The sequence below is a fragment of the Panthera pardus genome, unplaced genomic scaffold, assembly GCF_024362965.1.
Source record: "Panthera pardus isolate Hobbes unplaced genomic scaffold, ASM2436296v1 HiC_scaffold_2, whole genome shotgun sequence".
NCBI lineage: Eukaryota > Metazoa > Chordata > Mammalia > Carnivora > Felidae > Panthera > Panthera pardus.
In genome coordinates this window covers 87,078,749-87,091,975 of record NW_026526765.1, presented here as the reverse complement: position 1 = coordinate 87,091,975, position 13,227 = coordinate 87,078,749, and the positions used below count along the sequence as shown (strand labels likewise).

Below are 13,227 nucleotides of genomic sequence, written 5' to 3'. Positions count from 1 at the left end.
ACCTTCATCTTCAATAACATTTCCACTGACTTTTTAAAACAATGTGTATTTATTTATTTTGAGGGACAGGGAGTGAGACAGAGGACAAGTGGGGGAGGAGCAGAGAGAGAGGGAGAGAGAATTCCAAGCAGGCTCCATGCTGTCAGCACAGAGCCCGACGCTGGGCTCTATCTCACTAACTGTGAGATCATGACCTGAGCTGAAACAAGAGTCAGATGCTTAACTGACTGGGCCACCGAGGTGCCCCTCCACTGACTTCTTTTTGATTCACCAACATAAAAGTACCTACAAGTATTAAAAAAACAGATATGTGTGTATATGAATGATTAGACAAATAAATGAATCAATGAATATGTTTACTGTCCCTTGATGACCATTTCTTTATGGGTTAGGGATATTTTATGACCACCACAAAAGTGTGTCCTATTCCCAGCTAGTTGACATCCTTTCAGTGGAAATTCCAGCTCCAGCACTGCAACTGTTGAATGTGGGCATCAGTCAGCACCGAGTGAATGGTTTTTTGGTCCCAAACTTTACTCCTTGCTCATGTTTCTGAGCTAGACACTGGGGTCCAACACTAAACTGTAGGCAGTGAGGGCTGACTTGGTGGGGACATTGTCTCCACTCTAGAAGTTTGAGGGTAGGGTTATGGAGATCTCTGAAGCCTAAGCAATGGCCAGGATGAGGCATGTTCAATTTCTGGGCTGAGGTTTTATCATAGCCTTTTGCAATTTTCACATGAATTGGGGCTAGGGTTGATGAATTATTTTTTTAAACAATCTATGATTTATGTAATTATATTAAGGTACCTTGAGGTTTTTCTCTACATTGTGTCAAAGACATCATAATTATCAATAGTTTTGCTTAACTAGAAACATACAGATTGTAAAAAAGGAAAAGAATCTAAAAACAGTAAAGAAAATCAAGAATTTGAGGAATGTTTCATATCTATGCAGAATCCATTTTACAATTCAAATATTATCAAGAATAGGCCATTGTGTTTTACATGCATTTAATTTAAGCACTCATAAAATGCTGAAATTATCTATGATACTGGTTTATATTCTGACACTGGAAATAAAACAACATTATTTTTCTTTCTTTTGCAAAGAGCAAAGGGTTTCAGAATCAAGTTTGTCTTCAAGCAGCAGCAAAGTCTTGCTGACAAGATATTTTGGAACAACTTGCTATTAGGAAGGAAGTCTGAGTAGGAGGATGAGAAATAGCTTATGCCCATATGACACATACAAGTTGTGAACGTGTTAGAAGTCCATGATGTAGAACATAAGAGGATGTAACAATTTATCTCAGTGACACAAAGGACCTTATTCTATTCTTTTGTTTTTATAGCTCTATTCCGAATTAGATTTTCTTTCTCTTCTGTTTTCATTTACCTGATGGTTATAGACATTACAATTTATAACATGATGAGAAAATAGAGAACTTTTCAAAATATCTTGAACAAACTGCATGGACTTTCATGTTGAAGTCATCTAACCTTGTTACTCTAGGTACATGGCAAAAATATTGTTGCATGGGAAATATCAGTAAATTCTACCCTCTTTTATCTAATGACTTACACTTTTACAGTGACTTTATCTAAAACTGTCACAAGGGCTTTGTATGTAAACTTCTCTGCATCTCATGGAAATCAGTAGCAAAAAACTTCACAAAAAGCAAAAACCCAAAAACTCCTACTGTCAAAATTATTATCCTAGAACACAAGATAATCAAATGATTCTTTTCTTTTTTTTTTATTTTACAGAGCAAGCGAGACAGTGAGAGAGACAGCGAGCAGGGGAGAGAAGCAGAGGGAGAGAGAGATGATCTTAAGCAGACTCCATGCCCAGTGTGGAGCCTGATGTGGGGATCGATCACATGACCCTGGGATCATGATCTGAGCCAAAATGAAGAGTCAGACACTCAATTGACTGAACCACCCAAGGACCCCTCAAATGATTCTCTTCTAACATTATAGAATTTGCCCAATAATGAATTCAACAATTATTGAGCTTCTATAAATTCAAAATTCTAACAGGTCCTTGAGGAATCCACAGATGAATAGGCCAGAAGCCTCCATGATCTCATTTTTAGCTCCACTATATCCTCTAAATTTACACTTATCTATATCCTCTAGTAAATGGGCTCTCCCCTTTAAACCCTCCTAATATTCTGAATTTCTTTATGGAACAAAGTTTTGTCATTCCTGTATCAAAGTCATGTATTCCCTTATACAAATCGTGTGAGTAGCTTGTAAGACTGAGTTCTGTGAGGGTAAGAACACCACCTTATATACCTTTGTATCTGCTAAAATACATGCCTTAGTACCTTATCCTTTGTAATGATACCTCTTATACCCATCTCACAAGGCAGTTTAGAGGGAATGCCAGATGAATGGCACAAACAGTGAAGAGTTATGGGGAAAAAGAAGAGGCGAAGGCAACTTCCAACTTCAGGCCACTTAGAAATGTTTAGGGAGAGGCAGCCTTTGAATTAAAGACCAACTGACACCCTTTGATTAGTAACATTAAGATGTATAATTCTCTAAGTTTTTAAGTTTAAATTACTAAATTAGGGGTGCCTGGTTGGCTCAGTCGATTAAGTGTCTGACTTTGGCTCAGGTCATGATCTTGCGGTTCGTGGGTTCGAGTCCCATGTTGGGCTCTGTGCTGACAGCTCAGAGCCTAGAGCCTGCTTCGGATTCTGTGTCTCCCTCTCTCTCTGTCTCTCCCCCACTCACACACTGTCTCTCTTTCAAAAATAAATACACATTACAAAATTTAAAAAAATTACTAAATTGTCCAAAGGGAAAAAAGGGACATTGACAATATTTGTTTTATTTATTTATATGAATTAGAAGATTAGTGCATATTTGTTTCAATTATGTATCATATAATCACATGTTTATTCCATCCCAAAACTTAACAGTATAAAACAACAACAATTTTATTGTATTCATGATTTGGTCAGTCATGAATCCAAGGAGGGCATAGCAAAGATGGCTTATCTTTTCTACGTGATATCTGTATCTCAACTGGGGTGTCTCAACAGGGGTGGCTAGGATGGCTTGCCAGGGGCCTCTGTTCTGCCTGTCTTAGAAGGATTCTTTGGTTCTTCTCCACATTGTTCTTGAAGGTTCTGGTTGCGATGCCTGGCATGGCTAGGGGGCTCACCGGTCCACTTCCTTTCCACTCAGCCTATGTAGCTAACTTGAATGTACTCATAGCAAGATGGTCTGAGGGGATGTATGGTAGCAAGAGAACTTCAGTGGGCATTCCCATTCAAAAGGGGAGAAGAGGGGAAAGTAGTAGTCACTAGTCCAAAGCTTCTGAAATCCAGCCAGGACAGCATTGCCAGTTTCCTAACTGGAGTCCAGGCATGCTTTCTTGGAGCTGTTTTCTATGGTTTTAAACTCCACTGCCCAGCTTATTGGCTCCACACTCTTAAGGATCCTTCCTTTTCCATAGGAAATGGCCCATGTTGGCAGCTGTTTAACTTTTTTAGCCTGCTTTCTGCCTGTACAGAGATTGGGACTCTATTTTACTTTTGAACTGACCCTCTTTCATTTAATATAGATTTCAGTGCTTCCACAAATTGTCCTAAAAACACTGTGGCTTTCTCAGGAATATTATTTATGTTTTTTAGACAAAAGCACATCACAAACCTCTTTGAAACAGGTGGTTCTTTGTTTTGGGCTGAGAGTCAGGGTGCTGTGGTAGAATACCCTTTAAAATCCACAAAAACCCTCTAGGAAAAAGGGTCTAAGACGTAAGCTTACAGCTTTGTTGTTCTTGTTTTTGTCTAGTGGAGAGAGTCCATGAGGAATATCACTAAATTGATTTCCAGTCTCAATAAAGGGTTCAAGCTGCCCTCCTGACTCCATCTTTAAACTGAGACGGTATTTTATTAGCAGGTGGCTGGATTGATAATTACCCTGAGGCCATTTCTTACCTTGTGAACCTTATTCTATATGGGTCAACTTTCCTTTATCTAACCTAACTCTAGAGTCCCTCTAAAATCCGCTTAAAAAGTAAACACTTCGTCCATAAGTTCATCTCTTTTCTCATATTTTGCCACATGTAGTTAGAAGCAGCCAGCGAGCACTTTCAACCTTCTCCTTAGCCACATCAATGAGTTTCTTAGATAACCTTTCTCATTTACATGTTACCACAGGTAAGGCTCATATTTCTGTCAGTAGGTAACCTGAGCTCCCTTTCCTCCAGCCTCCAGTGATAATTTCTGGGTTGTCCTTTAAGTCTTCACTGACCACTCACATGCCCTTGCAGCCTCTTTCCACCAAGGTGAATGCCTCACATTTTGATTCTTTTATGAAAATCAACTAAATTCTGGATCCAAGAGTTTTATCAGTCAGTATTCACTCAGAGATGCAGAAGCACTATGTGTATGTAGTAGGAAAAAGAAATGTATTACAGGAGTTAGGACTCCCACAATTGGGAGAGAAGCTAGAAATGTAAAAACAAACAAACAAAAAAGGAGTCATAATTCCAGAGAAAACTAACTAGCCATCCCTCAGAGAGGTCAATGAGTTGGCTCTTACATGGAAATCTAGACGCTATGCCTATCAGCTGCAGAAATGGAGTCACAAAAGGAGGCCGGTGTAGAAACCCATGCAAGGTTATTGGCTGTTCATGACTATTGTCTCTGTGAGTGCACAGTAAAATACCTGGTGGCGAGCCTAGTGCCAATAGATGTGTCAGACAGGAAGGAGAGCTGGCCTCAGGGATGGGAAGAGAAAGGAAAAATGGGAAACCACCTGCAGCTCTATATCTGTCTCCAATTGTCTGTGGCTAATAACACAGACCACCCAGGGAAGGGGCTTCTGGAAAACATAGTTCTCAGCTTAATCAAGTTGATAATATAATAGTACATAACTATAATCATCAAAGAAAATGTGAAAATGACAAAAACATATAAAGAAGAATAAAAATTATGCATATGTTCAAAACTGAGAGGTAAATGCTATTAACATTTAACAGATCTTTACTCTGAAACACTTCATTTTATTATAGAAGATTTAACATTGGGAACATGGTGATTACGAAATATAGCATACTGATGAAGGACCAGGTTTTGGTTTGCTTAGCCAGGTTTGAATACCAGACTTCTCACTTTTAAGTGTATGACCTTTGGACTAAATAATGAACATCTCTTTCCTCTATTTTTTTTCCTAAAAAGAATGATAAAAAATAGAACCTATCTGTAGTACAGCCTTCCAACAAGGTCCATGTCCTAATCCCTAGAACCTGTGACTATGTTATGTTTCATGGAAAAGAGGCATTTAGACTGAAGATGGAATTAAGTTTGGCAGTCACCTAGCAGAGTATGAAATCGGAGTGGGGTTATCCTGAATTATGCAGGTGTACCCAATGTAAGCACAAGAATTTTTACAAGTGGAAAAGGCATGAGAAAGCTTGGAGATGTGGCCATGTGAGAAGGATTCAGCCTGACCTTTCTGGCTTTGAAGATGGAGAAAGTGCCACAATCTGAGGCTAGAAATAATCCAGAAAAGGGAAGAAAATAAATTATCCTGTAAAGCCACCAGAAGGACATAGCCCTGCCAATACCTTGAGTTTAGCTGAGTAAGACCCATTTTGACTTCTCACCTCCAGAACTGTTAAGAAAAGAAACTTGTATTGCTTTAAACCACTAAAAGTTATGGTAGTTATAGCAATAGGAAATAAATATACTACATCATGGGAGTTTTGTGAGGATTAAATGAAATGATACATGTATGTAACAATAATTAAAATAGGTCTTAGCCCATGGCAACTACTCAATAAATGTGATTATTTACTATCAAAAATTATAATTTTACATTGATATCTATATCTATATCTATATCTATATCTATATCTATATCTATATCTATATCTATCTATGTATATAAAATAACTCCCCTGTTGCTGGAAAGTTAAATTGTATTCAATTTCTTGTTATTAGAAAAATGCTTCAATGGAAAAACTGAACGGAGACCTTGTCTGTCTTGATGCCTATTATAGACTCAGCAGCTAATACACTTAGAAGGGGCTCTATAAATATTCATTAAATAGATAAATGAAGAAATGATCAACATATTTGTGCCTATATATATTTTCACATTTGTCTTTTGTCTTTAGGCTAGATTCCCAGAAATGGTATTACTGGATCAAAATGAGCTGAACATTTTCATGCTCTTTATACCTACTGCCAAATGGATTTTCATAAAGGTTACACCAATTTACACTCCCACAGCATTGTATGAATTTGACTCTGTCATTCTTCCCATGTTAACATTGACTACCCTACATTTTAAATCTCTGATAACTTTTTGCCTTTTTATCATTCCTTTAATTGCATTTTTAATTATTTATCATGTTGAAAAAAACATTAATGATTATTTGACTAATTATTTGACTTTTTAATAATTTATTGTGTGAATTATATGATGGTTATTTTCAAATTATAAATTATTTTAAAGGTAAGGAGCATAAGGAAGATATGGAAAATAAGCTCCCCTGAACCCATCAGCAAAGTTTGACAAATGTTATCAATTTGACAATATTAATTCATTTATCAATTTATTTTTGAAATAGATCATGATAGGTATGTTTGAAATATCTTCTATTCTTCTTTTTCTCTTTCTCTCTCCCTAGGGAGTATTCTGCAGATTCTCGTTTATGTTTTTCTACTTTTATGTGTTCGCACACAACATACGTGTACACACAATTAGTATGAATTGCCTATTTTTCCAGAGTGTATTTTTCATATTAATCAATGAGTTCTTTGTATCATAGGATTTTAACTCTTTGTTTGTCATATTTGTCGTACATATCCTCCCATGTAGTCATTTTAATTATATTTGTTTTTAAATTGATTTTCACCTGATTACATTCATTTGATATAGAATTGTATAGAATTAGTATTAAAGTTCCATGGCTTTCATTTATGTATTTAGTATAATGGCAATGCCTTAAGGTAGTAATTATTAACACTTTGAGTCATGATTTCTGATCTTAGAATAAATTGCAATAAATATAGGTTGATAGCAGCTATTAAAAATCTGTATTATCTGATTATCTTAACATGGAATTTGCAAAACTTAAGATCTCTTTAGGTCTTACATCTTGATTAATTCTCTCTTTTTACAATATTAGCTTATGGTGGAGGCTGAAATGATAGTGGTATCAGTAATTAAAATTTATCAAATAAACAAATTCCAGAGATACACTAATATTCATCAAATCTTAAGTAATATCAAGAGAAAACATTTTTTTCTGAGCTACTAAAAGGAAAGGAGTAAAATATATGATTTTCAGTGGTAGACTTCCCTTATCTTAGTATAAAGGTGTTACAAATCATTCAACATTGTTTAAAGCTATGATATTTTCATGAAACACAAAAATTAATTTAATCAAATAGATGTAAGGTATAATAAAATGGCTTCCTAGCATATACAGGCAAGAGATTATAGAAAGGAATTGTATTTTGGACCATGACTTAAGAATATAAAACTTTATTTTAAAATCCCAGAAAAAATTTTCTCAGTAACATCTAATCAATGGGTAAAAATCTAAGATTCATCTTCCCTTAAATTTTCCTTAGATGCAAACTACCATAAAAGAGAAGCAAAAATGAGCCAGTCACGATGTTGTTGTGGACGTGTGTGGAGAAAGACATGATTTCTCCTTGCCTCCAGAAAACATATAATAATATGACCATTTGTTGGAGTAAAGGAATAAATTATAATCTTAAAATATTTCATTGGAAAGTGTGTTCAATGGGAAGAAGCTATGTTTATGTATGTTCAGAAATCAGCAGACAGATACGAAGATAGCAATTACCTAATATAAAAGTATTTAACATTTTTGAACATATGCACACAAAACAAAACAATAAAAAACTGCAGCGTCTAATGGTACCTCTGTGACCAGAGATACAATAAAAGCAAAATAAAAATTAAAGGATGAAATTATCTAGAAATTAGGTTTAGCTGATATTACCACACAGAAATACTTCATTTAAAAATGTGAACTTTAAATACATTTCAATAAAGTAAATAACCAGGCAAAATTAAGTCTATATTTGTTAAGGAAATGATAAATATAAGAAATTAAAAGTGTGTTTTTGGTGAACACTCTGTTAAGAAAGTGCAATCACTTAACCTATTCACTCTGATTTTAAATCAGTGCCCTTCAGCTTTCTCTCAGCTAGCTCTGCTGGAAACTGGCAAAGAGCACAAATGGAGACTAAACTTAGATTCTATTGCTTTCCTCTAAAAACGACTCATCAATTTAAAATACTTGGGCAAATGAAACTGACAAATGGCTTTCTACACTGAATATACCTAAGAGCTACGAAAATGATAATAATTTGCTTTTTACTCCTCGATTCATGTAATAGGAAAGGTTACAAATTTCAAAAGAGGGCACTATTTTGGGAAATAGTTTCAGGAATGAAAACATTAGAAGGTAGGCTATTTATAACTTCATATAATCTGATGTAAATATGCTCTGGCAATGGGATAGCCAGACTTGAATTTGAAAACTTCCTACTGTTATTCAGAAAGCTTTCCACTGTTTCATTATGATTTTTTTTTCTTTCAAGATTAAAGTGTATGGCAGGCTATCTTTAGTAACCTGACCTAATGGTCTCTTTTATCCACTCCTTCCCCAAAGCCCACCCTAATGCAAGGAACCTTTCCCAAGTGCCCTGGGAAGAAATCTCCTTGGGAAATTCTTCAGAAGGCTATTTAGAGAACACATGGTGACTGAAATAGTTTCTGAGGAGATGCATTGGCTTTTCTTGAGGGAGGGACTGTCTGGGCCTCCCTTGCCAGATTCTTCTGTGGATAGTTCTTTGCTCTCTCTGGTCTTTAGTCTGGTGCAAATTTATTTGTTCCATTAGATTTACATAACTCATATTTTTAGAGAAAGAGATTTCACATTAAATACTCATTTGTAGTAAGAAATTTGGAAAAAGAAGCAAAAGGGAAAAACTGAGGAGAAGGGATGGAGAGAGACGATTTGAAATAAAAAAGTTCAGAAAGTGAAGAAAATATAGAGTTTAGGGTGCCGCCAAAAGGACACTGAGATGGATGCTAGAGAAGGTGTCTATGACACCTTCTGACAGCTGCTGGATTATAGAAAGATGAACACATATTTTAATAAATATATATCTTGGGTGAGATATGGCCTGTCTGGCAGAATTTGTAAAACAAAGGAGTCTGGATTTTTCATTACACTTTTAACGTACATCTTATTTATTTTTAAATAGTTTTTGCCTCAATCTCATTAGCAAATAAATTACCCTAACAACAATATAGTTCTAAAGATAATTGATTTAATTTTAAAGATGAGATATTCTCATTTTGTTCTCTTTTTTCCCAGGCCACATCCCTAACTGTGGCCAGGTATTTGTGCTGCAACAGCCATGATCCTTTCAAATAAGCTTACATTTTTAAAAGAAACCTTTAAATTGGATTTATCCTAAAACTTTCCACAATCTAGTTGTCCATGTCTTGCAATTAATCGTGGAAATAACCTGTAGGAAAAAAAAAGCACACAGACAAATGCAAAGTTTTACTACCCATCCTACACTTGCTTCAGTTTCAGAACTGATGATGGGAAATATCCTGTTTATTGAGACTGATAATATCCAATTCAGGTATTTCCATCAGAAAGACAAAGATCCTCCAAGTCAAATATTATCTACATGAAGAAAAGAAGGAGAGGCTCAAACGACAAGCTCAGCTCCTGACTAATTGCCACAATAAGACAATGTGGGGGTTTGCTGCTAGAGAGCTAAATTGGCACACTGTGCGTTCTTGTTGGAATTAAAAGATGGCTGGGGGGGAATACAAGAATACTCTTATAAAAAAAGTTAGGAGGTAATCTCGTTATAAGTTTTCCAAACTTCCCTACTGAATGTTTGTTCCAAACTTTATTTAAATAGCATGTTACAGCGATACCTCATTTACATGGTATGTCAAAGTGTTATAATTTCCACATTTCTAGACTCCCAGGTCCAAGACAGCATTGCATAATGAAGGGAAAGGTTACAAGATTTCTAGGAATGGATTTCTGTGTAAATAATCATCAGTTATTTTATCAACCTTCCATGGACAATGAGATATCTATGATGTATTGGCTATTACTTACTCAATGTTTTTACCCTCCATGGATTTAGGCATTTTTAGTAAACACAGAAAAGAGATTCATTATACTGTGGAGTATTTCTTTTTTAATTCTGTTACTTTTTTTTTTTTTTTTTTTGCATTTGCGTTTTATCACAAAATTCATCTAAGCATAGAAATGGTTGTTTCTCATTGGGGAGTTTATCTGCCAAAATGTTATTGCTATAGGAAATGTATGTCACATTGGATTATCACTTGGCACTATCAAGCCAGAACACTGTGAGCCTTAAACTTGGTTTAAAAGAAATCTAATTAGTATCAACTGAAAAAGAAGATCCCTAAAGATATTTCTTTCTTACTTTCCCTAATATAAAAGGTGATTTGTGATAAAACTGTTAATCTGTAATCATTTTTGCTACTCAAAATTTGACACTTTCAGAACATATTATTCTTAGTAATAGGCAAATTTCCTTAATACAAACTTAAAAATATAGAGGAGGATAATGAATGAATAGAAAATATTATTCCTAGTGAAAAGCAGCCATGAGGGCACTGGTGAATGAAAATATTATAAGGCTGTAAGGTGTTTGTAACTGTATTCAGTACAGTTCTCCAGAACAATTTAGTGATGTTTTATTTATTCAACCAATAATTTATTGAATAACTACTATGTGCCAGATACTGTATTAACAAAGGAAACTCAAAGGCTCTGCAAAGACCATGAAATAAGACTCTATCATTGCCCTTACCCACTTTATAATCCCATCTGCAGGCAGTTCTAAAGACTAGCTTTACTCCCAAACAAAATTCAGCAGGAGTGTATACACACACACACACACATATGTAATTATATGAACACATACATACATATCTGCACATACACATTTATACAATCATATATGTATGTGTTTGTGCACATGCACATACTTGCATGTACACGTAAGTAAAAGGAAGAGGTGAAAAATCACACAAAGAACTTACTCTTTGCAATCTGACATACTTGAATATTACTTAAATGATGTTGAGCCTCAATTTTTTAATCTATGAATGGGATTGTCGGTATTTCCCACAGAGGACTTTTTAAAGTATTAAAAGAAAGAGGATATGCAAAGTATTTAGCTCAGCGTCTGCCATATGAAAGCAAAAGAGAGCTATAGTTGTTATTATTTTGTTTTCTTTTGGGAGACTTCTTGGAGGAGACAGCATATAAGCAAGCATTAAGAGATGAGAATATAAAGGAGTTGTTCTATTAAAAAAAAGTAATGTGAGTATATTGTAAGTAGAGAAGGAAAAAGTCATTCAAGAATATGTATGAACGTCTACCACCACCAAGTAGTACATGACATTTTATTATATTCCATGTGAAAAAAAAAATGTAAGACCAAAAGATGGTGTTTTTTAATTATTATGTTTTTTATTATGAAATCTATCGTCCAATTGGTTTCCATACAACACCCAGTGCTCATCCCAACAGGTGCCCTCCTCCATGCCCATCACCCACTTTCCCCCACCTCCTACGCCCCATCAACTCTCAGTTTATTCTCAGTTTTTAAGAGTCTCTTATGGTTTGGCTCCCTCCCTCCCTAACTTTTTAAGATGGTGTTTTTTTTTTTAATTGCTGTTTATATTTGAAATAAAGATGAAAACTTAGGTCTACCTAAAAGACACTAGAGAAATTAAAATATAATTAGTGAGGAAGACATATTATTTATTTAGCAAAGTTTAGTGAAGATGAGGAAAAATAGGAATTTAAGGCATCATCCATAACTTTAAATTGAAAAATATATATTTCTGTGATTTAAAATATGAAAATATTTTGGTTGTAAGCAGATCCTAGAAGTAATAAACCAATGACACACACTCCCCCGATCCCTCCCTCTCTCTTTTTAAACTAATATCTCAGATTTCTGCTTACTTATCTTTCTTCTTTTAATGTTTTTTCCCCATAATACAAATCTTATCTTTGGGGGTGATTTCTTTCAGATTAGAGAGATGCGAATTTATATTTAAATTGGAAGAATTTCACCTATACATTATCTTAAAGACACGAGTTTAGGCAGGGTCACTCTGAAAAATTTCTATGAAAGCATTTCACACACTGAGCTTTGAAGGATTATAAATGCTTTGGCATGACATCTGGGGGTGGTATTTTGAGAACAGCAGACTTCTGTAAAACATACACACATACACATTTGTATAACTCTCTATTCTGTCATAGACACAATTAGGTAGGAGCTATTTTATACATATATTAGAGTTGAAAAATAGGAATTGATAGAAAAAATAGGTGATGGAGATGGATTAGAGATAGAAATGGAAATGAAAATCCATTTTGCATCAGCTGCCTCATTCATGAGCTCTGGCTACTTAGGGTCTCCTGAGTGGATAAGTTAATATCACTTCCTCTCTCTCACACATCATTTGCTGTCTACTTATTGAGTCACAGTGAGCTAATGACTTTATTGAGCTTTATTATAAGCAGTTTTGTGACAGTAGACTTATACTGGTTTTCATTCTTGACTTATGCCCCTGCCCCATAAGTCTCCACGTTGAATTTTTAACCTTTTTAATAGTACCATCTTAAATGCCAGCCCTGCCAGGAAGTCTTTCCTGGTGCTTCCAGACATTTTAGATCCCTGCAAATTCCCACAGCATTTTATTTATACGTCTTGAATGATGTGACTTGTCATGTCTTTCTTGGTGGGGCCATGGGTAGGTATTCCTTTGCTGCTAGAAACACTCTGTGAGAAAAATTGTCACATAATAGTATCTTGCTAAACATGTGTTGAGTTGCACTGAATTGCACTAAATTTGTAGACAACTTGTAAGCTGTTTGATTTAACAGTACCTTTCCAAGGCCCACTTATCTGTTCTATTGATAGTAGTTACATGTATCTTCCTAATTCTAGTTATATGTATACAGATATAAATAAGCTCATCCCTACATGTATTCAAATTACTAATTTTTTTCTGGGTATATATCTGTTGTTTACCAACAACATTATGGTAAAACTTTCATATTAATAAGCATCTATCACTATTCATTGTACTCTAAGCAGCTGTCATATTTTAAATGGTTTAATGACAGAAAAGCA

At 35.0% G+C, this 13,227-nt stretch overlaps 1 long non-coding RNA gene across 2 annotated transcripts in view; it reads right to left on the bottom strand.

The window, feature by feature from the left end:
* Nucleotides 1–13,227, bottom strand: part of LOC109274876 (uncharacterized) — a 178,372-nt gene that overhangs the window by 143,888 nt on the left and 21,257 nt on the right. The gene's annotated exons all lie outside the window — the stretch shown is intronic.